This window comes from Falco rusticolus, chromosome 1, assembly GCF_015220075.1.
Source record: "Falco rusticolus isolate bFalRus1 chromosome 1, bFalRus1.pri, whole genome shotgun sequence".
Lineage (NCBI taxonomy): Eukaryota > Metazoa > Chordata > Aves > Falconiformes > Falconidae > Falco > Falco rusticolus.
In genome coordinates this window covers 54,413,778-54,440,181 of record NC_051187.1, presented here as the reverse complement: position 1 = coordinate 54,440,181, position 26,404 = coordinate 54,413,778, and the positions used below count along the sequence as shown (strand labels likewise).

Here is a 26,404-nt window from a genome sequence, read left to right as displayed (position 1 = left end):
GTGCTGGGTTTTTAGACCACAGTCTGGTTTGGGACCAGCCTAACTGCTGCTGGCCCGTCTCCTCTTTGCTGCTTGGGTAAAGTCCTCATCAGATGGTCAGCAAAATTAGATACAGGCAAAATTAGATACAGACAAAATTAGGAGTGGGGCTTCTAATCCCGATTTTTGGCTCCACAGACCAGCGGTGAGAACAGTGTCTGGCTGCAAAAGCCCAGTTGGAGGAGCCCTGTCCCATAGAGCCGCCAGTCCTGCTTTGCTGGTGCCTCTGAGGACCAGCCCTCCTCAGTTTGCTCCATGCCATGTGCTTTTTTCCAGCCTCCTCACCTGAGTGCATGAGTTTGCGTGACTCTAATGACACCCCTCACATGGCTTTTCTATTACTCACTGCCCTAGTAAAAGCCTCCTTCCTTCCTGCTGGATGGACAGTCTTCCCAGAGCATATCCAAGACCATTTTAGCAGGGAAAGTGAGGTGATGCTGCTCCACCACTGCCTCCATGCCCCACGGGGACTGCATTCTGGTGGGTGGCTGTGCTGGGTTTCACATGAAGGAGCCATCTGCAATGCTGCATGCTTCAAATCTGCACAGCTGGAAGTCCCTCAGGGTCTTGGTGCAGCAGAGAAATGCCCTCACTTTGCCCCTGTCTCAGGCACCAGTTGTGTTTCAAGAGGGTGGGTTGGACTAGAGATGGTGGTCTGGAGTTGCCAGAGGGGCATCATGTAGCATCAAGACTTTGCCTGTGCCCAGAGGGTGAATGGCTTTGCTTCTGGGTCTGGAGCTCCAGTTGCCTTCAGAGCACTACAAAATCAGTCTGTAAAGAGATACATCCCAAAACCCAGAAGCGGTCTTCGGCTTGGCTCTTGCACTTCTATTAGCTGTCATGAAAATAAGGGCTAGATGTTGCTGCATTTCTCAGCTCATGAAACAGGTACAACTCAGTTCTTCTTTTTGTATTTTTTAAGTCATAGTACAGGTTCTGTTACTGGTTTGGATTTTGAGTAATGACTGTTCAGGCTCTGGTGTTTATAAAGTGTTTATCTGCACTGGAGGACAGAGATCTGCCATACATTAGATTGTCTTTTTCTCCTTTGGAAGATGTATCTAGAAAATCCATTGGTTGACTCTCCCTGGGTGAGAGCACCCCCAGAAAGCGGCTGGAGTAACCTTGTGAGGTGCTGTAAGAAAACTGCAGGGTTGCCTGAACAATATTCCTAAAATGCGTTGCAGGATAAAAGTGAATCGGAGAGACAGGCAGGCATGTTACCTTTTGTTTTATTATATAAGTAACAGCAAGAAATAAGAGTTTGGTTATTTTCCTTTTAACTGAACATTTCAGTTGAACTTCCTTGCAGCTTGGAGATGTCAGTACGTCAGTAAGTAGATTTATATATTGGAAAGTTAAAGACATGCTGATGGCTGCTAATATTTAGTTTCTACTTCAGCTAAGCTACTGAATTTTTCTATTTATTGATCAAATGAGCATTTAGGGTTAAAGGATGCCGAGAAGTATTTGGACCCTGGCACTCCAGTAATAATATAAGGAGTAAGCACAGTTTTATACACTCTCTCCAGGTACATTTCCAGGAAGTACTTTTCCAAGAAGTCAGGCACTCCCAGTTTTGTAACAGCAAACATTGAAAAAGAAGACGGATAACTGGATAGATGGAGAAAGAAGACGACAAATGGATGGTTGCAAAGATGAAGAGAGATATTTGGGATTTATCAACCCTTTGCAAACACAGGGCATGCTCCAGAAATGGCTACTTTTCCTTTCTGGGAGTGTGCTTGAGAGAGTGTGCAATGGCTTTGGTGGCCAGGCTGGGGTGGTAGGAGAGAGGGTTATCAGCTGTCTGAAAAAGCTTCTGCACAGTCTAGCTGACAATAGAAATGAGCGCAAACAAAGCAGTTTTTAGCTGTCAGTGCCTTGCAGTACCAAGCAAAGGCAGGAGCATGTAGCAGCCAGAGGAGGCCTTTGGCTGCCAGGTAGTGATGGCCACATTTGCTCTCCTGGTCCTTCAGTTTTCTTTGTCCCTGAACTGTGCACACCAGCCTCTGCGTGCTTGCAGGTGAGTGCACCTGCCAAATATCTGTGCCGAGTGCTGATGATTTATCTATCAGTAAAATAAAACCTGTTATGAGGCCTTTGTCACAGATGTTGCTGCCTAGCCCTCTTTCTGGCTTCTGCAGATTGCCAAAGTGACTAATTTATGATGGGGAAAGGAGGTAACACAATTCAAAGGGAAAAAAATAACTACTGACCTAAAGGCGTTCTGCTCCTCTTAAAGCAGTTTCTGGGGCTTCCTAAGCAGGTATGGTGCTTCAGCTGTCCTGTGGTGGAGTTGGGCAAAATCATCAACCATTTCTGAAAGCTTTGCCCCTGCTCTCTGGATGGGCTGCACCTTACCCCTGGTTCCACCGGCTCCTCCCATCCAGCCCTTCCCATCAGTCTCAGAATCTGTTCACAATCAGAAACTCTTACCGGTGCTTTGGCATTTATTGCTTTGTGGAAGAAGTGATTACCCATGTTACAAGGCTGTCTGTTTTTATCTTTCCTTTGATATTGAGGACTTCCCTGGACAGGGTGGAGCTGCTGACTTCTCCAGGCTAAATGAGGTTTCAGCCTGCTGTTGAATTTGAGTATATCTTTGTTACTACTTTGTTACATACTTTTGAGTCCAAATGGGTATTTGAATCCCAGAAATGACGATTTCCTGCACTGTGAAGTACCATGGGGGTACAGCAGTACTGGTACAAAATACGCTTTCAAAGGCAAACTGCATTCCCTACAAGTTCAGAAGCAGGGGTTAAAGCTTGGGTCCTAAGCACTTGCACTCATTTGACTGGTCTGGGAAGAAAAATGGACTCATAACAACAGCTGAGAAGGCAACGTATTTTGGACAAGCGGTTAAAGAACCTGTTGCTTTTTGGAAGTGTGGAAGAAGAGTTCAAGCTTCATATAAATCATTATTAGCTACAAAATGGGACTCTGTTGCACCAGCCTTTAAAGTATCCCTACCTTTCTGGCTGTGATTAACCCTCCCCGTGTTTCATGCAAAAGCATCCCTGCCCGTGCATGAACTCCATCATCTCTTGCTCCCTCTCCTCCCCTCTGCATGGCGTTGTGCAGGCTTTGTGTAACAACTTGGGTGTTAAGCGCAGCCTCTCCAGGACACCCTGATGAGCTTATCCTGTAGGAGCTGTCCCTGTAGGACCACCCAGGTACTGGTGACTGGCACTGCTGTGGCAGGCAACGCTTTGCGCCTTTGCTGTAAGAAGGTGCATGATTTTCCTGTGGGAGGCCAGCTGAGCCCTGCACCTTCTGCAGAAGGTCATGCAAACCCAAAATTCCTGCTCTGCAGCAAAAGCAGTGCTCTTGGTGCTGTGCGCAGCTTTGCTGCTCAGACATGGAGGGTTGGTTCTCGGTGGCACCGTAAAGTGAATTCTGCTCTTGTGATTCACACTGCAGGGATAGCCTGTGCTACACACTTCTGAAACTGATAGCTGGAGAAACTGGACTTGGTTTTGGCCAAGATGCAGTTGGATTTTTTGGCCCATGTTGTATTTCTGCTGCTTGTGTGCAAACAACTAGGCAGGGGTTTACCATTGAAGTTCATCTTGTGGTCTTCCCTGAACACAGAGTTCAAAAAATAGTGAAGCAAAGTATCTCAGAACAACTTTCATGTCTTTTTGTGGTTGTTACTTTTTTGGTATTGGTTTTACCTGGCACAGGAAGATTTGTGTTCCTTCCCTTCCCTTTTTTCTTTTTTTTTTCCCCCTTTTTTTTTTTTTTTTTTTTTTCTTCCCCATTTTCTTCTGAATCGGGAAGCTATATAACCTGTGGATATTAGGTTATTCCTCCCAAATGCTGTAGTATGTACTGCACAAATTGAAAGGAGGGGAAGAATGGTGAGTTGCACTTACCTTGGGCTGTCTACTACCTGGCTGCTCTTCAAGTAACCTGACCAGGACTTCCACACAGACACTCTTATTCTGCCCCTGTGCAAAACATTGTTCAGGTTAAAATGGTCAGGACTGCCTTTTACTTGCCTGTTACATTCAAGGTCAGATTACTGAAGAATTTAAACTGCTGATAAAAATAGGGGAAAATAAAACTGCAGGTTTTTTATATTGTCCTAAGGACATTCCGTTCTCTTTGGTGTAATATTGTAATTTTTAATGGGTGATGAGTGACTTACACATCACTTATGTCTTTCTTAAACCATTGTAGTAGGAATTCAGCATCATTGAGATTTTGTATGGGTCCTTCGCATAGGTGTGAATTCAGAAATGTCATTCATTTGCACAGAGTAGGAAAAACACTTTAAAATTTTGTGCTGATCTTAAATGTATTTTATTATATAGTTTACCACTCTAAATCTTGCTTTGATATTTGGATTATTGCACATACTTATATTGTCTTAGATTTGAAAACAGCATTTGTCTGCATAGCATATAGCAAATCTGTTTCAGTCAATTAATATATGGTGCAGTACTTTATACTGCCAATAAATCTGCTTCACTTAATTTATACATGGTAGAGCAAATGCTTGAGCTGAGGAACTGGAATTATGTATCTAATACATCTGCCCACTTTGGGTGACATGGAGATGCTGTGCTTTCCATAACAGTTTTGTCTTTCTGTAGAATATTTTGAATTATTAAATTAGTCAGTTGTGTATTAATAACATACTGAAACTCAAGTATAGGGACAGAAACAGTTTTCTGGAGTGATGCTTTCTAGGTTTTCTCATACTGTAAAGGCATATCTCAGTAGCAGAATGGTGGATTTATGTTCTCAGGAATGTATTAGCACCATTTAAATGGGCATTAGAAGTCAAGAAAAGGTAGATGTACTCTGGAGAAGAACTGTGGACTGAAGTTTCATAGATTCATGCCACGACATAGACACATGATGTAGCAAGCAGCAGTTTTTTCTCATTGCTGTCCATTGGACACGATGTGCAGGAGGTACCATTTCCCATTGATTCTTACTCACAGGGCTTCCAGTGGGGGCTAATGATACAGGAGTTAAATGTGCCTTGCAGTCCTAGAAACTATTTTTTTTTTTTTTTCTCTTTAAGCATACAAGAGTGCTGCATCTTGATGCATACAGGTATAAATATTGAAAAATGTTCCTCACAAGTGCCTCTTCGTTGTTTCATGGGAAGGTATTGAAAAGATGCAACAGAACAGTCAGGGTGTCTATTGTGAGGAACAACAGACCAGACCTGGTACTGGTTTGCAGTGTGGAATATTAAACGATGCCTTCAGACAACCTGAGTCTCCAGAACATACAGAGAAGATGGTCAAACACTGGAACAGGTTTCCTGGAGAGGTGATTGATGCCCCATGACTGTCAGTGGTTAAGAGACATTTGGACAATGCCCTTAATAATTTGCTTAAACTTTTGGTCAGCACTGAAGTGTGCAGACAGTCGGACTAGATGATCTTTGTAGGTCACTTCTGACCTATTCTACTCTGTTGTATCCTAACCTTTCTTGTCAGGAGGGGAGCTTTTGGGAGAATGAGGAGAGAAGCATCCATTCCTGGTTACGTACCGGCAAATTTTGCTGCCTTCATCTCTTGCAAGCATTATGTTAGTTATGTTTGCATATGTAGCAAGATTAAAAAAAAATGCTACTTTTTAAAAGTTCAGGAAATTCCTCATGCGTGCATGCTTATTCTCAAGGCTTCATTGGCAAGTTTGGATCAGTAGAGGGTGTGATGGAAGCCGGACCCAGGAGCCAGAGCTTTCCAGTCATTTTGAGTCTCCCAGCCAAAAGAGTTCTGCTGCTGGCTTGCTCTCTGACTACAGAAATACATGCAGGCAACACTGGGGTGTTGTGTAAACTATTTTGTATGTAGACTTGACCAATGAAAATGTGTAATTGAGAACTGGATTTTTTTTCTTCCTTTTTAAAAAGAAATGCCGCTAGGATTTGCTCTCTGCTTCATATTTAAAGAGCATCCAGTTTAGCTGTCTGTTCTCACTATTCCCCAAGTGTAAAACAAATGGAAGTAGAAATATGTTAAAGCATGTTAAATTTGCTCTAGCATAGCCTTAGCCTTTCCTTCCACTTTCTTCTTCTTCTTCCTATGACTACAAGAAACAATTTTCAAAAGTTAATCTCTGCCTCGTTCCCCAGCTCCTTCCTCCCCTACCTTCTTCCAAATATTCTGGATTCAAATTTGAATCTTCTTGAAGTTTCTAAAACCTTCAGTTAATTTGCATGCCTTTCACTGTCATACTTTGTTTCTGCCCATCATTTTTAAGGATGGTCCTGACAGAGTGGCAGGTTTGCCTCTGGCAGTGGTCTTGCAAGTCAGGAGACCAACCTATCTCCCTAAAAAAAACATCCCCAGCAACCTTTTTTTAAGTTTCTGGCTGAATTCTGCAGACTATTTTCAGAACCTGCCCCAACAGCTATCCAAATATTTTGTTGCTTCTCTGGACATTGTTGATAAGGCTGATGCTGTCATTCATTAGTTGTAATGCTTTTTATCTCCCAGAGCAAAACAGAAGTGTTAATGTGGATTAGCATATTTGTCAGTATGTCACTAGCTTTAATTTCGATGACTCTCGGTAGTCCTATCCACTATTTTTCAGCATCTGGATAAGGTAGTATTGAAATTACTTGTGAGTCCTGAAAGTCCATTGAATTGTGGTGTGCTATACTTTGTCTGAAAATTTGTGTTAAAAATGTATTGCATATCAGGGGGGTGTCAGCAGCATGCTTATGATTTACCATTTTTCTAGTGCTAGGAAGCAGGAATGCTTCTTAGTCTCTTGTATTCCTTGCCAGGTGAAATGGTATATTGCCAACACAAAGAGTTTGAGAGTAAAGTGTACATAAAAGCTTTCCATGAAAATAATTCTGTGAATACTGGCAAACATAGCTGAATAATATTCAGAATCAGATTGTAAATGAAAATAAGAAAGAAATAAGGCGGTATATAACTTGTAAAGAAGAATGTGATAATTCATTTTTTGCCATTACTTTATCTTCTTGCTGCCAGTTTTCAGCACCAATCAGAATTACTGTGGTTATTTCAAAATGCAAGTTCGAGTTACTGGTTTTCGCGAAACATAAATCTGAACATCTCTGTTACCACCTTTGACTTACGCTGCACATAAAAGGCAGATTTTTCTTAGGAAACAAGTTAAAAGGAACATCAGTAGCCTGGTGCAGGTAGAGTAGAGAAGTTTTGTCAAGCAGGGCTGGCTCCTGAAGCAGGGGTGATGGCACGCAGGGGAGAAAGGACTCGCCAGGGGCCAAACACTGCACCAACAGCAGCTGGTGGAAGGACCTCCGTTAGCATCGGCAGGGACAGGACTTTACCCAGTGTATTCAGGGAACACTGACATGAAGCTACACGTGAACGAGCCCTGTACAGGACGTTTTCATGATGCACTTCTACTTTAAAAAAAACCCAAAACACAACCACAACCAAAAAGTCCATTTCAATGGCAGAGCAGAGTTTGCCTTTCAGAACAAGGCAGGGAGTGCTGATTTTTAGCTTGCTTGAATTTGTATACCTGAGGGCACAGGAGAAAATTGGAGGACACACAAAAGCAACTGAAACACGTTAGTGTGCTCTCCAGCTGTAACCATTTCTTCTACCACACTCTGCCTCTACCGTCATGCTAGGCATTCTACCTGAACATACATTATTCTTTTATGATTGCAAATATCTCTTTAGAGAAAAGTGTCTAAGCATCTAAAATCTCTCTGAGGGAGGAAAAAAATATAAAAGCAGTAAAATCTGTGAGACCTCACATAAATCTTTTCTTTTTGAAAGTAAGCATGGGGGTGGAGAAAGAGGGTAAGTCAGAAGCAGAGACCAGTTCCTCCCCTCTCAAGAGTACCTGCAGGGGTGATGAGCAGTGGGAGGCTGTGCAGTGCTCGATGTATTGGGATTGAGCACATGCCGTGTTTCTTGAGTGACTTAGTGGTGACGCTCAGACCTGGCAGAAAGGAGCTTAGGCTGTCTGTCTCCCCTTCGGAGAACTAGCGCAGCCAGAGCCTCCCTCTGGTATTTTATCAGTGCTTGCATGAGGAGTGCCAGCTTATGCTGAGTAACAACACATCTGCTATCTCTCTTGACTTTTTCTTCCCCCTTTAAGTCAAGGAGAATCAGCTCTCAGAGCAGAGATAGCATGCTCTGTGATTGCAGCCAGTAGAGTTGCTAACATCTTCCAGATGTTTTATAGTCCCTTGCATCAGTTTCACAATGAAATTCCTCTCTTGGTTGCCCATAATTCCTCTTATTTTCAGTTAGATCTGTACTCTAATGGACGCCTCCTGTATAAGATGTAAATCAGTCCATTTTAGCAGTCTGTAACAAACATTTACTGTCTGACAGCTCTACGCGAAGTTAGTGGGATCTTTATAAACTGGCTTCAGTAGAAACAAGATTGAATATGTAGTAAACATATACCTACAGAAGCCTACTGTCAAACAAGGAGCCAGGGAAAGAAGTATTTCTTATGTGTGATTACATAAACCAGGATATTCCTGTACGTAAAGAATAGGGATTTCATTTTTGCAGTCCTGCCTGGCTGCTGAAGTTGGGGAATGAAAGGGGCTTGAGGATTCAGCTGTGAGTGCATGGTAAACACTTTCATCTTCAGCTGGAGTCAGTATTCAGGCCCTTCAGTAGGCATAAAGTCTCAAAGCTTGGAAGTAGATCTGCACGATTCAGTTGAATAAATGTGTTTGACATTGAAGACAAATATTTTACTCAGTAGAGCAATTTTGAAGCCTAATACTCTCCTCTCCCAACTAATTCTAAGGCTTAATTACTGTTGTATAGTTCACAAATAATTCCCTGGCTTCCTTTTGTTCACTTGTGCCTTTAGTACCATATTATCAAATACCAAAAAGATTATCAGATAGCATGACTGGCTTGCAGATGCTCCACAGTGCCAATAAATATCAAAATACAATGACTTGCCAATTTTCAAAATGGTATTTCACTGGCACTGTAGGAGTATTATTCCACTCCTTGCTTTTCCAAGCCTGATTTGTGTGTAGTAATAAAACCTTCCCATCATAATACTATTAATCTCCCAAATTTGAGAGGCAGACGGATTGAGTTTCCTTTGTCTTAATTCAAGAAAATATGTGCTTTGCCTGTATAGCTTACAGATTAGTTATCTGCCATCAAATTACCGGAGCCCTAGGAAACAGGAGGAGACTGAGCCTTTCTGTGTGGACAGCTTCTGACCCAGTACAAGCAACTGCAGCTTTACTGACGTTATATTGCAGTCTTTTCCAGGAGGGCTCCATTTGGTCCACTTTAACAGCTTGAGAAAACACTTTTTTTTCTTTTTCATTTTGAACATTATTTTCTTGAAAAGGCGAGCTGTTCATATGAGAACTTTTGAGTGTCAGTTTTCAGTTAGTTGAAGTACTGTACACAAAAGGACATAAAAGCAATATATCTAGCAGTGGAAATTGCTAGAATTGATTTTTGTACCATAAATTGATCTTATTTTTAGCAATAATCATATTACATTATTATTATGTCTAGAGATTTGATAGATGTGTGTGGTTTTTTCTCCCTTTAATGAAAAGGTGTCAGTCAGAAACTTTTAGCGTTCCTATGCTCAATGTAAAAATAAGACTGTGGGAAGGACTGGGATTTTCACTGTGAGTGTATAACCCATCATCAGACGGAGCAATTCAGGTGTTTCACCCGACAGAGAAAAAGGTGTGAAAACTGTGTTGCTACAAAGCCCTTAGAAAGCAGCAGAATGGTTTGGACTTGGCGGTCTCACCTGGTAATTGCCCACCCCCAGGAGAGGAGCTTTCCACCCTTATCATCCTTCAGTCTTGGAGAGGTGCAGAAGGCTCCATGGAAGGTCTTTGCTGCTCCTGTGAGTTTGTTAATGTATCAATAGGAATTTTGGGTTGAAGCTCCATTTAGGCATGGTTCTCAAATTCCTTGGGCCAAGCTGTGAGTTCAGAATAGTCCTCATTGTTTTCTGAGTTTCTGGCCTAGATCTGTTACTAAAGGGGAGTATCTTTAATCCCCCTGAAATATCACATATGGCAGCAACAAGAGTAATACAGTACTGCCAGCCTGCCCAACAAAGATTCAGTGACATAGGACTTTGCATAGACTTTTCTCCATTGCCTGACTTTTTGTACTGAAGGAGGTGGTAGCAACTCAAAGTGTTACCCCAAGCATCAGCAATCAGCGAGAGCAGCAGCTTGAGTCCTTCCATGTGTGAGTTGCTGCCACATTCAGTGCTAGCAGGGCTGCAAATTCTCTGTCACCAAATGCAAAGCCACACAGCCTTTGGAGATGATTCAAGGCTCTCGGGTGTTAGTCATGGCTGTGAATGCAGCACAGTGTCTTGTGTGAGGGGATGGGGTGGGTGAGGAGGTTAGAGAGTGGTAGGACTGAAGGGAAAACTGTTTGAAGCAGTTAACAAGATAAATTATACTGTTTGTACTGTGACACTGGGTTGGCAGCCATGGCTTTACTTGGGGGTTCAGTTTCATTTTCCCTGGTACGTGTTTATAGAGGATGCAGGCTGTCGTGTAAGGAGGAGGAGTCTTCCAGTGCCTTCTGCCATGTGCCCGGGCAGATGGCTACATCCTCCCACACTTTTCTAGGAAACTACAGCAGAGCTTATTGCAGCATGATGAGCAGTGGAACAGGGCTTCAGAAATCCCAGACATGCTCCCGCACATGCAGAGCAAACCTGAGGTGATGTGGGCTCAGGATAAGCATGTGGGCACTGGGGTCTGTGCTGGGCTAAGCCCAGTGCTCCAACATGGGGAGCAAGTGCTGACTTAAGCCTCAGAGAGAGATACACTTTTAACGGTGCTGCTGCAGTGTAGAGTCAAAGTGCATCAGCAGGATGTCTCAGAGAAGCCTTGTATTCTTCCTGACCATGTTAAATCTATCCGTGCACGAACAAAGGCTGTTGGATTCTAGGGCTACCTATCCATTACCTCAGACGAATGAATGCAAGTGCTGGAGGAGAAGGATGCTAGAGCAGCAATTATGTGAGGTTGTATTAAGGAGCCACAGCTGGCCACTTAGCTTGTCATTAGCAGCCATCACTAGGTTTGAGTCAGGAAACCCTAGAAATCTGCCGAAGAAGCCTGAATTAGCAAAACTGCGAGGACAGTTTTGAGATGAGATGTTCAAAGGATTAATTAACTTTTGGACCACCCTCCCCTGCTGACACATCCGTATTGAGCCTTTGAGACTTCTGGGTTCAGACCACCACAGAGTGGGATGTGGTCCCATGGCTATGGTGTGGCAGAAGCCACAGCCACGTAACCACTCCTCTGCCCCAACAGAGCTTGCTGCAGAAGCTGGGCTGACAATTCAGTGTTAGAAGTGCTTGAGAAAAATATAGGGTCTGAGCTGGAGTTTGCAGAGATAAAAAGGTGTAATTTTTGAATGATGCAGGGCGTGCATCAATAGTAAAGCTGCAACAGTGGGTTGAATCCTGCTTGCATGTCCGCCCATTTGTTATTTTGTACTTGTACTGTCTAATGGCTTCATGTCCCCACTTTAACATGACAATCCTTTTTAACTTGCTGACCTCCAGAAGCCACTGTGAAGCTGAATTCATTAAGCTTTGAAGTTTTCAGCCTCAACAGAGGCTGAAGAATTACCTGCATATAAAGCACTGCTAAAGAAGCACAGTGGTATTTTACTAAAGCAACACATCACACAAGTTCATATTCTTGTAGGACCAGTCCCTAGAAATAAATAATTTACCAGACTTAGTGTGGTTCTTATTTTTCAAGCATTTTCCCTCTTATTTGAGAGAAACTCTTAAGAATGGGTGCTAAGAGAGTACTTTGGTAGCAGAAGATGACTTCAGCCACTTTTCCTCTGATTCAGTATTATTGCAATTTGCGCAACTCTTACAGCTGTTATTGCCATATAATGCAATGAGTGACAAACACTACTTAGCATACTGAATGGGGGCACTGTCCCTAGCTTAATCTACCTAATGCCCCCACTGCAAGATATAAATAGATTAAGAGAGAAAATCCAATAATTTCTCCATTCTCCCACCAGAGCAATACACATTACATGTTCCTTGCCATCTAATTGCATTACATGGCAGGGATGCAATAAACATTTAATGGCAGTCACAGTCATCTGTCACTTCCTTTTAGATTGGTAATGTTCAGTATGATTTACATGCTTAACACTGTATATTTTCAGGGGGAGGGAGGAGAATATGAGTAACCCATACCAAAGAAGTTGTGCTTTTAGCTGAAAGATTTTCTTTAATTAGAGTTAAGAAAAAGGAAGAGATTGAGTACCCAGTGCTCCTGAGGTACCTTAATTAATCCCTCATGAAACCAGGATAGGATTTTAAAAGTCTTGGGCTTCATTTATCTCAATGGTACTTCAGTTTTGCATAGGTATAATGCCACTGAAATGAAACTGGAGTCACACAAGTGAGTTAAGTGCAAATAATGAAAAGCATTTAGGAAAAATGTTTGAGTCCCACTCCAGCTTGTTACTTAGACATCTTCATAAATTGCTGTGTTTCAGAGAGAGGTGTGGTGGGTGCTGGGAAGAAACGGTCTGATACGTGTACATATTTCAGGACAAAGTGAACGTAATTGAACTAAACAGCAAATCTTCCATTAGCTTCAAGAACAGGGCAGTTCCATCACAAAACTTTGTTAAAAATATGGAGACCATGAAATACATTGTTCACATTGAACGCTTTAATTGAAAAGCTAAAAATCCCTGTGGACATGTTAATATCAAATCATGATTTCCCCCCCCCCCAGGGCAAGATGGGGGGAGGATGCTCAGCCACACTTCTTGTAAAGCTGCTCTGCTTAGCTTTGTGTAGGGTTTTACCATGTGACGGGTAACGTGTTACACATCCAGTGGCAAAACCCAGCTGTTTCTAAAAGGGAGAACAAAAGCTTTCACATACTTTTTCTTGTAGCAGCACCGAGAGTTGTGCTTTTGAATGCACAGGCCATTGGCTTTATTCAGCAAAGTTAAGCAACACTGTTTCAGAAAGCATCCTCTCCACACTGATACTCTTTGAATTTACTAGATAGGCATGAAACATTAAAAAAAAAAAAAAAAATCACAATGTAGGACACAATAGCAATGTGTGAATTAGAACAGTGATTTTTTTAAGGCACATAGGAAGGCACTGGCTTATTCCAGACAGGCTGCCAGCAAGTCATCATCCAGTGAAAACTTTCAGCCAGTGTGAATTTGAGCCGACCAGTTGCTTGCAGGTGACAGTCTCTGTAGCCCATTAAGAGTCTCTTGAGGCCTGTAATCCTGCAGCTGAGCCCATTTCTTACTCTTTCTGAGAGCTTGGTTCACATTTGCATTTGCTTTGCTCTGCTTGTGGTTTGCAAGCAAATTGGGGAGCAACTGTGCTCTGCAACAGCACCGCAGGTCCCCAGCAGTTAGGTAGTCTCCCTTCTTCAGCTTCTGTTGGTGCCAAGAAGGATTGATCCAATGTTTTGTCTCATTATTTTGCTTTTATATTCTGAGTTTGTGGAGGACAAGAAGGGGAGTGGGATTTAGTTTTCTTGTCTGTCAGAGAGTCAGAGTTGGGCTTCCTGGGATCTTTCACCAAGGGATGGGATGTGCAGAACAGAAATCCAGCACTTAACTACTCTGTCCTAGAAAGAGCTCCTAGAAAGTGCGCTCGGCAAGGATGAAACACAGAGATTGTGTGTGCATGTGTGCACACAGACATTCACTTATTGATAAACTCATGACTGTAATTTACCAGCAAGTTACCTGCTGTATGGTGCTCTGGGCTTTTGCTAATTTGACAAGGTCACTTCACTTGCACTATCTGCAATGCAAACAATCACCAAAAGTGGCACGGCAGCTTTTCTTCTATGAATCGCTAAATCATTAACTTCTATGTCACTGAAAAAGTATTCTAGCTGCTGTTTGCGTCCTTCTTAATCAATATCCACAGACAGAGTATCCATGTCCTTTATCCCCCACAGGAATGACTAAACCTTTCCAGCAGCTCAGAATCACTCAGCTAATGGGCACTGGAGCACAGACCTTAATTGTCCCTGACACCAACACAACCGCTTTTCTTCTTTGCATAACAATACTATACATCTCTGTCAGAGTAGAGGCAAATTGAGTTATGAAAATGCTAAGGCTGGTCTCGGAGTGCATTACATCAAGTTTGGGGCATACTGACTTCATTCTGCTAACGTACCTGGGCTTTTCGCATCCTTCTGAAGCCACTTGCTCGTCATTCATTGCTGAGGTTGCCTGTGTTAACGCTGCTGTGAAGTTGTGTGGTGGAAGTTCTGCAGAATCCTCCCCATTTCGAGCTTTGGCTCTGAATCGCTGTTGGGCCGCACTGTCACGCTGCGCAGGGGGAAGGAGCAAACCGAACGCACAAAGCAACGACAGTGAAAATTAAAATAATGATCGTGGTGATGATGGTAAAAATGGTGATGATAATAACAACAATAACAATAACGATACCAACAATAACAACAACAGCGATGATGATGATGATGATAACGATGCTCACAGGCCGTGGCTGGCGGTCCCTGGCCCGGCGCTGCCCGAGGTGCCCGCCCGGGAGCGGGAGGGGCGCGGGGCTCCGCCACGCCGCGGCCAGGGCGCCCTCTAGCGGCCCACCCCGGGAGCCAGGGGGCGGCTCGGGCTGCGGCTGCCGGTGCCGCCCGTTCGGGTCCCGCTGCTCCGGCAGGTTCGGAGAGGAGCGTGTGATTTTATGCACCCGTTGCTTGGAAAAGTGTAGCAGTTGTGCTGCTAGCCTTCTAATGAAGCTTTAGTATTGAGAAACATTTAAGCCTTTTAATGCTTCCACTAAATCCCTGATGAAACTACTTCCATAGCAATCAGAAGGTGATTAGCAATGAGGATTACAACTATTGCCGTCAATCCCTTGCATTCGGTGAATCCGAGATTTTAAAAGCCTGGAAAAAAAGTAATGACTGACGTTTTGATCGCGGTGTTTTTGCGTGTATGTTTTGGATTCATCCATATGGATGTTTTAATTGGAATTTCTAGTCGTCTTTAACAATAAAAAACCCAAAACAGCTAGAGAGTTACTCCTATTTCTTTTTCACGTTCTATGGAATGTCTTGTAACTTTCTAAAGGAAGTTAAGATACCAACATAGACATAACAACTTTATGTTGTTATGGAAAGGAAACAAATCCTTTCTTTATGACTTGAAAAATGCAGTAATTCATGGGGCTAGGAACGCATGGATGCAACTGCTTGGCTGATGCATTGAATTTGGGGATGGCTGAGCAGGAATGAGTTCTACACCATCCTTAGCTGTCCACTTAAGCATAAGTACATGCTTTGATTTAATTTTCTACTAATGAGATAAAACTTTACTTAACTGAAAAGGTTGCAAGGATTGCTTGTCTGTCTGTGCAGTTAGGATTTTGTGGTCTGAGGTGTTGGGAGCTTTGTTCTTACAGGTAACAGGTCTTTGAGAAGTCGAATGATAATTATTAGACTAATAATTAACTAATATAAAAATGATATTTTAAAGCTGTATCTATTTGGATAGTCTAAACATGTATGCCTTTGTCTGCCCCTGTCCTGTATTTAGTCCTAGAAAGATGCATGATTTAACCTAAGGCAGCAACCCCCGTGCCAACCCCTCCTACCCCTACTGCAGCCAGTGCTGGACCACAAGAAGACTGCTACGATGGGAGGGTATGGTGCTCCCAAAACACCGACAGTGGTCTGTATGGTCCCCCGAAATCTGCCCTTTCTCCCCACCCACCTGGCTCTGCTTTCTCTGGAAGTGTCTGCATTTGTGAGTGAGTGTGGGAAGATGTCTGCTCTTACACTCTGGCTTCAATATTCAGCTTTGTTGACGGTTTATTATTGTGCTTCAGGCCTCGTTAGAAGTTTTGATAGAAGCATGTGCATATAAATATAGTCATTAACACATTTATTATTTGCAAATTTACACTTAACTTTGGCTATTAAATAAACAAATGGGAACAGCCTGTACCAGTATTACTAAACTGTCTGAAATATGCATTTCAGTCAGGTCTTGCAGTGATGTAAATTGCTGTAACAGCATTCAAATCAATGTTACTGTGCAATTTAGAGCAATTTGAAAATCTGGCCACAGTATACATTATTTGTTAATAATTTGGGGAGGGAGTTTGTTTATTCCTTTGAGGATGAACTCAGAGAAGCCTAGATTTAAAACCAAAGTGAAACAGCCTATCATTAATTTTGTGTATAATACATATCTCAGCAGCATATACCACAGAGCAGTGTAAAAAACCTCTAGGTCCTGGAAATCTTTAACAGGAAAAACCACACCACAAAAAAAAAAAAAACCAACACCCTAACATATTTGTATAGCATGCAAAGTGCAAATCCATCAAAAACATCAACATTTTTGTAAGCTGTTTTTGTACTGTGAGAAGGCATAAAGGATCATGCTGGAGAAAAACACTGTAGAGAAGCATTGGGTAGAGGTTACTTAGTGTCTCTGTTGATTGGCTAGCCCAGAAGAGAAGACCCGAAAGTGTAAAAGGGTGCTTGGTGTGGATCCTGATGAGACTCTTGTAGGGGTGATAAAGATACTCTTCTGCATGTTTCAGGTGTTCTTGGAGATTTTATTTTATATCTACATCTAGATATAAAGTTACCTTTTTACATATATATATATATATGCACACATATTTATACAATAATAAGGAATGCACAAATACAGAAAGTAATTTCCATCTTGCTGCAGTGAGAATAGTTTCATTATTGGCACCGTGTTGATAGTATGCTTTGCATATGCTATCATATATCATAAGTATATATATGCTTAGCAAATGCTCAAGGCTTTGCACCCTTAAGGGAAGCTGCTGATTCTTCCCTTTCTGCCACAAGGCAGGGGAAGCAATGCTGCCGTCCCTCTGTTACGGCAGGTGGCCCCAGCTGGCACCCATGTTCAATGTCACATGGAGCGCTCACAGTAGAGCAAGATTCAGCATTCAGGAACTTTGGGAACACTGTGTAGACCACTGTCCTGTCCTGGGAGTAAACCCGCTCAGGCCCAGGGCTTGGCAAGGCAGGGGTGAAACGCTTCAGCCACCATGGAAAGTGGTGGTCAAATCTTGAAAGTTCCCTGGGAGTTTTGTGGCTGCGCAGTCCAGTCAGAATCCTGGTTCTACAGGTGTTACCTGTAATGATTGGGGTGTGGGGAGACTGTTGGCTCTTCCAGACCTGCTCTGCCTGGCAGCAAGCGTGCTGTTGCTGTGCTGCACTATCTGTCATTACCTATTCTTCAGAAGCCGTGACAGTCAGCCACTCGGTCCTCTGAGTGTTCTGCTTTCCTTTAATGTATTCCTGAATTGCTTAAAAGTTTTATTTGTAGCCGTAATAGCCTGTGCTATCCTAATTTCTGTCTGCATGTTTGTAAAATCATGTCAGCAGCCATCAACATTTGAAATCATTGCAACATATTTCAATTATATCCCTTTGATACTGGTAAAGACTGTTTAAGAATAAAATAACAATCCTGCACTTAATGCAATCAAAGTTTCCTCAAAACTGGTTTATACCATCATCACTCATTCAGTATGGTTGAAAACATTTTGTGTAATGCTATTAGAGTGACTTGCCAGTGAACAGTACAAGTTAATATTGATTTTAATACACACAAATGATTCCTTAAATCCCCAAATGCTTAATGAAAATTTCACTCTAGTCTTATAAAATAATTCATGGATAAGAGCTGGATAGCATGCAAAAGACAGTAGATTCTTACATTCCAAAATACAACCTGATATATGGCATACTTGTTTATCTTACCTACCCTCCAGATAAACCGATTCATGGCTCTATAAATATTTCACATGGTCTCGTCTCCCCATCTTCCCCCCGCCCCCCCTTTTTCTTTCTTTTTCTTTCTTTTTTTCCAAAGAAGATCACAGAAGTGTGGTTTTAAGTCTCTGTCTGCACTAGGAAAGTTCATGAACTGATTCCAAGTGATAGGAGTCTTGGTACTGACAGTGCTTCGTACTCAGACCTGTTCTTAGCACCACTTTACCGTAATGAAAACTGTCTGCATTGAGTAGCAATGGGGATTTCTCCATCTGACCTCATTCCCTAACCTCATTTCAACTGTTTTAACTTCTGAGCTCCTGTATGAACTGTGTTCCCAACAAGCTAAGGGGTGAGACATGGAGAAGAGAGGTCTGTAGTTCATGATGAGGGGAAATGCTATCAGGGTTGGTTGATTAGTTGTTTTTTTTTTTTTTTTTAAAGAAATGGAGACCTGAAAGTGTATTTGCATTGTAAAAGTAGAAAGTCAAAGAAGAGGATTAGGTAAATAAAAAAAATAAAGTGGGCTCAGAAGGAAGATCAGAAGAAGAGGTGTGCAAGGATCATTCCAGGAGGTCAGAGGTCCTGCCTTCCAGTCCAGATCCACACAGATCAGCTGGGTCAACTGGGAAGGCAGAACTTTCTCAGTCTGTTGACCCTCACCCTCCTCATTGCAGCTGGTGATTTTACAAGATCTACGTATGCTGGAAACTAGTATGTGCAAAGAACTCAACTGAGATCAAAAAATCATTTTATTCGTAAGCCACCAAGAAACAGTCACTAATATAGCTGAGTCACTAGTAAAGTAGGTTAGATTTGAATTAGTGACCTATGGTTGAAAATTCTGTATGTGACCAACGCTCCTTGGAGAGATGCATTGCCCTTTCCTCTGGTCATTAAGCAAAATTTAGGTTTTATCTCTCCAGCTTATCTGTTAGGTGCTAAGGGAGGGAAGATACAGAAGGTATACAGAAGAAATGTTTTACTCTACAAGTGTACAAACTTGTTAGTGTTTGTGCAACTTTATTTTTTCTCAATTTTCGCCTCAGTTTTTTGAAGTCAGAGTTTGCTGCTCAAGAGAGACTTGGCACCCAGGTTGCAATGTAAAATTCGTGACCAAAAAGTAATTCTTGTTGCTGCCTTTTTTTTTTTTTTTTCCAGCCTGAGAGATGCGACAGCATCAAGGGCATACTGATGTTCTAACTACTGATGTCCAACGAGCACTGCCTTTTTAGCTATGGGCAGCAAAGGAAGCATGAGTGCAGGACCACCAGTGTCTCCTTCGTCTGCTCTCACCCTTCTCTGCTTTCTGAAACCTCCATTAGTTGGTCCATTGCCGCTTCCTTTTGCATCAGTTCCTGTATGGAAGGTTATTTCCCCTGCCCAGGGGAAGGGGAAACATGGCCCTAATGGCTTCATCCCATTGAATTCAGTAGAGTAGAGGGTTTTGCATCCTCTGCTGCATTTAGTTTAGCCATTGCCACCCTATCCTCTCCCTGGGGTGCTGGGGGCTGTGTGTCAGCTGAGTCAGCAGCATGGCACACCTCCTCTGTGCACAAAGTTCAGGCAGGTGCACCCAGGCACACTCGAGTGCCACTGCAGTGTGTGCCTTACAGCACAAACTATTCTACTCTGAAAATTGCTTTGAGATTGTAAATTGCTTTTTTGATCCTTTGGGATGAAAAGTTCTATATCAGTGTATTATTATTAATGACAATAAATTATTCTTGAGGCAGCAGGGCTGCTTCTCTTCGTATGGAGCAAAATGAGTAAGCACTTTCCCGTGAGTACAACTGAAATGCAAAATACTGGTGGATGAGCCTAGCTGCCAGGCAGCCTGATGTTTCACCACTGTGCATGCATTTTGCTCACTGAAAACACCCAGAAAGAAGATGACCTGAAGAGAAGGTGTGCCCTGGGGGCATGCTTCCAGGGCGCAGTGCTAGTGCCAGCCCTGCATCTTGCCAGTAGCCTTTGCTGGGCGCTGGCTGTACCAACACCATCTTTAAGAGGTAAGTTGGTAAGACTGAAGTCCTGGCTCAGTGGCTGAAGTGTTTCCACCATTTGTTTTTCTGGGATCCCTTCCAGTTCCTCTGAATTGGCCTCTTGTTTGCCTGCCTCTCCCAGCCTGCGGCGCTCCTCGGGCTGCTGCTGCTGCTGCTTGCTCACACCGCCTGGCCAGCAGGTTCTTTAGGGCCAACAAATGATTGAGAGTCAAATTTTGGTAACTCCATCACCAACTTTTGGCAACACCCTTGTCTCCTGTTTTTTTCTAAACCACTCATGTTCATTACTGCACGTTCAAGAAAAAAGAAATAAGCCCCTACACTTATCACTGGCTATGGAGAACCTTGTTTTTCTTACCCTTCCTCAGACTTTTAAATACTCAGGATTTATTGTTTTGAAAGATGCCCTGTGCAAGGGTGTATTTCAAAAGGCAGAGGGGCTGACAATCCTTAACCTGTGTTCAGGCATTTTGGGAGCACCGTTAACAAAGTGAGCTTCACAAAGATACATTTCAACCAGAGTAGTAGAAATGTTTAGCTTGATGGATCTGTGACCAGGCATGAGCAGGAACAGCTTTGCACAGGCAGGAGAATGGGAGAAGTAGAGGGATGACAAGTTGTGTAATGACAGGTTTGTGCAGCAGTTCTTTTCCTTCTGTTTTTATATTAAGTGAGAGGCTATGGCAAACAGTTTGGTGCTAGGAAGCCTGATTTCTGAAAGAAATCCAGATATTGTGGAGAAAAACCCCAAAACCCAATTGCAAACCCCTCACCCCAGCCATTTCATACCTAGTTTTCCAGGCTGAACTGAAGCCAAGTCATGAAAAGGGTTGTCGTTAATTACCGTAATTTCATGCAAAATGTGTTTATTTACCTATCTGAGAACAAACAAGCTGAAAAGGCTAAAAAAACCCAACACCAAAACAAAACACACCAACAACTTTTCTTCTTACTACAAAACCTCTAGGGAACGAGGTAGGTGGTGCTTTGGAAAGAGAGGGATGGGAAGGGGCCGGGGGGGCGGGTAGCAGAGGCTTTATTCAGGTCTAGCACAGGAGGTCCTACTTCATGGCAAGTGCTCCTAGGCAGTCTTGTGGTACAGCTGCTGCTCACTAGCCCAAGAAAAGGATGCCCAGTGATGGGTGAGACCGTAGCCCTGCAGCACAAGGTCTTTGGCAGCAGCACCGTCCAAAGGGGGACTCGCAGCCCCCCCACCTCTGCCTGCAGCTGTGCGCATCACCCCTGCCGCTCTGCCAGCTCGGTTCAGAACAGCTCACGAAGCAGGTATTGATGCCAAGGCCACTGTACTCTGCAAACTTGGCTTAGGGATGTGGAGCACGTGGTTGCTTACTCATGTTTTTGTAGGTAGTAAAGTACTTTCTGGCCTTGTGTGTGCATATGTCCCATTTTCACACCTGTGTGCATGCCTTTTCCAGGAGTACAAAGGTAGCTAGTTTTTTCATGGTAAGCTGACAGTAAGCTGATTAGATTGTCCTTCTGGATACACTTTTCTACCAGCCTGAAAGGAAGTAAGTGCAGTCAGTCCTCTGAAGATGAGGAAAATGTTCTGAACAGCAGAAAACTCTTATTTTCCTCTCTTGAAAAGGGTGAAGAATGCAGCAACTGTGGGCTTTGGTTGCTTGGGGTCTGCTGGGGAAGATATCGTAGAAAATTCTTTTGGAGGGTTTGGTGGAGAGTAATACACCTGAAAAATGTTGTTTCTTTAAAGAAGGCTAGAAGCATGATAAAAAGAAAGTAACTTTTACCCAAGCCATAGAGAGGCAGCACTGACAAGAAGAAAAAAGTGTTTAGGGTTTATGTGGTTTTGTTTTTTTTTCTTTTGCATAAATGTATGAATTTTCAAATATATAAACATGGGGTTTTGATCCAGCAAATGCTAAGCTCGGTAATATCCACTCTGTGTCTATGTGTTGGCAAGAAACAGGAGGGGAATAATGAGAAGGTAGAGAAGCATTTTCTTTTCCACAAAGCTGTGAGCCTTTGACTGAAGAGAACTTTGTGAGTTCAGCATCTTGTAGCTTTGCCACCTTCTAGGAGTGGGATTGTAGGTAAGATAACCAGGGGAGCAGTTATGAGCTCTCCTAGATCTGTTCTGGCAGACTGTGATCCTGGGCTCAGATGTAGCACTGGGTGTGTATGTGCCTTTGAAAGATGCTAATTTGGGGAGCTAGCACGGTTAGTTTTGAGAGATATTCTTGTGGACAGATATAAAGGATGGGGATAGCAGGGTTCACTGTAGCTGTTTTTGTTTGGGACTAGCAGTGTAATCAAGTATAAACAGACAGAATTGATGGGATTTTGTTCTTATAGGCCAGATCCTTCATGGAATTGCTCTGTTTTAACCACAGCTTTCAAGGACGAGAGGTAAATGCGTAGGAAATGCAGCTTACTGCAAGATGCAATACCACCACAGAAAAGGTAGATATAATAAAAAGACTAAACCAGACTAACTCTACCACATCTTGACTGTGGTATGCTTCATTCAGAATGAGCCAGAATTTAATGTCCATTGCAACAAAACATCCTTAAAAACGTTAGGCTAGCATACAGGCTTCATCAGAAAATGGAATAATATAGGTCCAAAGAACTGATGTTATTATTGAAGGCTCTAAACTAGACCTTAGGGACAATAAAGCATTCGGATTTGCATGGATGATTTTATTTTATTTTATTTTTTTTTAATTGAGAACTGACTGCGGTTGTCCTCCACACAAAGACAGGAGAAGTGGATGGCCAGGGACCTATTCTCTTGTTTCTGCTTTTCTTGATTTAATTTTTTTAATGAGACAAAAATAAAGAATAAAGGAACCATTTATCTCTTTTTTTGTAGAGAACAATTTACTATGACCTAACAAGAGCATTAACAGAATGGAGGCTGAAAATGATAACGACAAAGTAGACCACTGGTAGTCTATTTGAGTGTGTGTTTTGTTTTGTTTTGTTTTAAAGAGTAAGCTACGCAGTCAGCCTAATTATTAGGAAATAAAGAGTGAAAGGGAAGTCAGGCAGAACTGTTCTACTTGGAGGGAAGCAAACATATGGAATAAGTTGTAGAGTAAGGCTATGAAAACCAATATGTGAGTCACAGAGACAAAGAGGGTGACGTGTTTACTGTGAACAGAGCGGGGGTTTTGAAAACAGAAACAGATGCAAGTAGAGGGATGGGGGAGAGTGAAATAAATTTAAAAGGGACATAATGCATTCTGTGGGCGTAGTGTCCTTTTCTTGTGTGATGAGTTTGTAAACACCTATAAAGTAAGGGAGAAATTTATTTTTACATTGACATTCCAAGTTAACTGGGTGCTTTTAAAACATAAAGGAGCATGGAGATGGAAGTCTTCATCTTTCTTGCAGCTACTGTTTCAAGGAGTTTCATTTCACATCCACCAGACTGTTGTTGGGCTCTGGTGACACTGGTTTCCATGGGCCTGGGTATTTTATACTAGTGAGTAGGTCCTTGTGCAGGTCTGCCCTTCCCTCTGAAGTCAGTGGGTGTCTTACTGGAAAAAAAGACCTGCTGATGCTGTGGTTCTGGTGCTTTGGCAAGATACACAACAGAAGCAGAAACCATATGATGAGGGTATCATCTTCACAGTGCTCTGCATGTAGAGGGTTCAGCCCTGCCCCAGGAGACTGGCTCTGCTCGCCTTGGTGAGACTGCTCAAGCGAGGGGTGGACAGCCTGCACAACCTGGAAGTGAAGCATCTTTGTGACACAGGGAATAAATTGGGAATGGTCCCTGCCTTTCCAAAGACTGGTCAAGATGCTTGCTTTTTTCCTCCCGGTTTTGGGAGAAGTGTGGGGTTCCTTTAAACAGGAATCATAATGATCTGAGCACTGCCAGGGAGTCCAGTTTACAGTCCTTCCTCTCCCTGAAAAATCACCCTCTTCCAGGAGACAGCTCTGATCGCAAAGATAAGGCTGTTTTGTGAGAAACCATCCCCTGCCCCCTGGGATCTCCTTTGTGAAGTGTGCTGAAATGAAGAGCAGAAGGACAGATCCTTTGGTTCAAAGAGATAGTGAGAAAGAAAGGAAGCGTGACCTGAGTTCCCCTAATTATGGCTCTGAGCACAGAGATCCAAGGCCTGAGGTCTGGTCTTTGCCCCCATGCCTTTTTTTTTCCTTGATGTGAAACAATCCCATAACTGTGATAGCTGGTCTGTGGGTATCCTAGCAATGATACATGCAGCCTGGAAAGATTGTCTGCTGCTTTGCAACAGAGCTCTCCTTACTTTGTGATTAAATGTCCCACGTTACATAAATCTTTGCATCCTTTCTCAGGTCTCAGAAGTTCCTGGCTTCTTGACCAAAAAGTCAAGATAGTATTTAAGGTTTCTGATAGATTGTTTACTGATATAATGAAAAAGTGCATAGTGGATAACATAGCCTAGGAAATTTTTCACTTTTAAGATTGTCTTTTTTACAGATTGATAGGAAATACTGTGTTTGAAAAATTGTAGTAAGCCTTAAGATGGGAAAAGCCAGCCCTGGTTGTGAGCTGGGCCCAGCGATGATAGAATTTAGTCTCTTGTCTTTAAAAAAATTTGCCTGTTTCCCAAGAAAAAAAATAAATCAATTGATGGTCTGTTTATTTCTATGTCTTCTGGAGCCTTTTTTCTATTGGATGATGTGTGAGCGATGATTAATTAGTTGCTTTTGTTTCAGCTTTAAGGTTTGTGCAAGCAACAGTGGAAAGAAGGGGTTTATGAGCTGGTCTGCCAGGGGTTGTCATTCACGTGGTTGACAACTCCATCTCTCTAGAAGGCCATATAATAAAGTATTTCAAACTGAAAAGTCAGTTAAGGGGACGTTCATCACTTCAAGAATATGTTCAAATTGAGTGTCAGGCATGTAATTCAAGAGCGCTTCAAAGTAGGGTTCCTGAGGGAAGAATTAACAGGAGAGAAGCACAGTCAGTACTCTCTGTGTCTTTCCCTACCTAACTATTCCTAACAGGAAAGACATGGCTTTTCATCTCCATCTCAAAACCTCCAGGTTTGGCATTACCGGCCATGTCTGAGGAGCACTGCCTGTTAGCATCGGTGCAGGGGCAGCTGGCCGGCGGTGCACTTCCTTCTGTGCCACCTTTCCTTGGACAGAAAGGGACAGTGCTGATCTCACTCACGGTATTTTCACATTCGAAATGGCTCTGTTAATATGACATCAGTGTGAAGCAAGTACTGGTCTGGAGTGTGCTTGCCAGCTGGTATCCCACACTCCTGTGGTAAGAAAAGGCAGCAGATGCAGTGACGTGGCTCTGTGATGTGTGCTGTTGATTCGACAGCAGCAGCTGTTGCATCCCTGAATCACTTGCACACTTCTTCTTCAGAGCCTGATCTCATTCCTGATGGTTGCCTCACTCTCTTGCTTCCACTGCTACATCTGCCATTCAAAGATGGAAGTTTTGGGATCCTGGTACAAACTGGTGGTGTTTTTCTGTGGCCATGAGACCCCACTCACTAGCCCAGAGCATAGTCACAGTCATGTGAATGTTAAGAGGGGTACTGGAGTCCTTCAGCCAGCTGAATGCGTTTATGTTTTCTGAATAAGAGAACAGAGTGCAACTAGCACGTGTTAAATTGCTCTTAATGCTGGTTGAGGATGATTTTATCAGTTCTTGTTTCAGTCTTTAAATTAGTCTCGCCATTTTTTCCATTACGTTGCTTTGGACCAATGTAAAGACAATATTTCTCTTCTATTGCTGTTTCTGTGCAGCATTCCTGCTGTTCTGGGTCTCAGTCTGGGTAGACCCTTCCACTGTTCTGTGACAAATGTGTATTTTGGTCTTACCATGATATTATCTAACTTTCCCATCAATGCATAGGAGCCAGTGGGAGTTTTAAACCCAACTTCTTGTGGTCGTATTAGGAATAGGAATGCATCTTAGACCCATTTGTGCCTTAAGTGGGATGCTGTTTTCTGAAATTCTTGTCTCTTTGGGTCCCGGCACATACTGTGTCAGCATTGCTGGGCAGAAGACTTAAACGATTGTTGTATGCTATCCCCAAACCAAAAGTGACTGACAACTGCAGACAAGAGGATGAAGGTGCTATCAGTGAAACTACAGGTTGTTTTCACCTTTAGATAGCTGGTAAATGAAAATTGGTCTCCAATTTCTTGAAGAGGGACGTGTTAGAAACTATTAGCTAAAAGCTTTCTGCCTGACAGCATTAATTTCTTATTCATTTCATTAAAGGGACATTTTTGGAGAGACTTGTAAATTACAGCATGCTCCTAACAGAATAATAGCTTCAGGAAAAACATGTAATGGCTCTCCTTAATCAAAATAAGGGCAGGTTGTTTTTATCCAGCTGAAGAGCTGGGGATCACTAAAGCTTGATTTCTGTTTTTCACATTAAACAATTGTATATTTTGAGCTATGTTTTAAGAGAAACATGGGTATATTTCAGTAAAGTACATGCCTATTTCGTTATTTGTTTGTTCTGAACATGTTTATGCTTCTGTTTCCTTGTTTATTCTTATACCAGTCTCCTTGTCCATGTCCTTCCTGGACTGTGACATGTTAGCCAAAAAGAAGCAACCTCAAACTGTT

The 26,404-nt window shown here is 42.6% G+C and overlaps 1 protein-coding gene and 1 long non-coding RNA gene across 4 annotated transcripts in view; one reads left to right on the top strand and one right to left on the bottom strand.

Annotated features, from left to right (window-relative positions):
• Window positions 1-14,755, bottom strand: part of LOC119144384 — a 31,951-nt gene extending 17,196 nt beyond the window's left edge. The window contains exons 1-3 of one of the 2 annotated variants that reach the window (XR_005103107.1): window positions 14,487-14,755; window positions 14,212-14,366; window positions 3,921-3,995 (exon numbers count right to left, since the gene is read on the bottom strand). This is a non-coding gene — a long non-coding RNA (uncharacterized LOC119144384). Of the gene's footprint in view, window positions 1-3,920; window positions 3,996-14,211 lie in introns of both variants that reach the window. The other variant, XR_005103106.1, reaches the window with a different exon arrangement.
• The window catches only part of UNC5C (unc-5 netrin receptor C), a 257,187-nt gene that overhangs the window by 19,921 nt on the left and 210,862 nt on the right, over window positions 1-26,404 (top strand). The window lies entirely within an intron of this gene.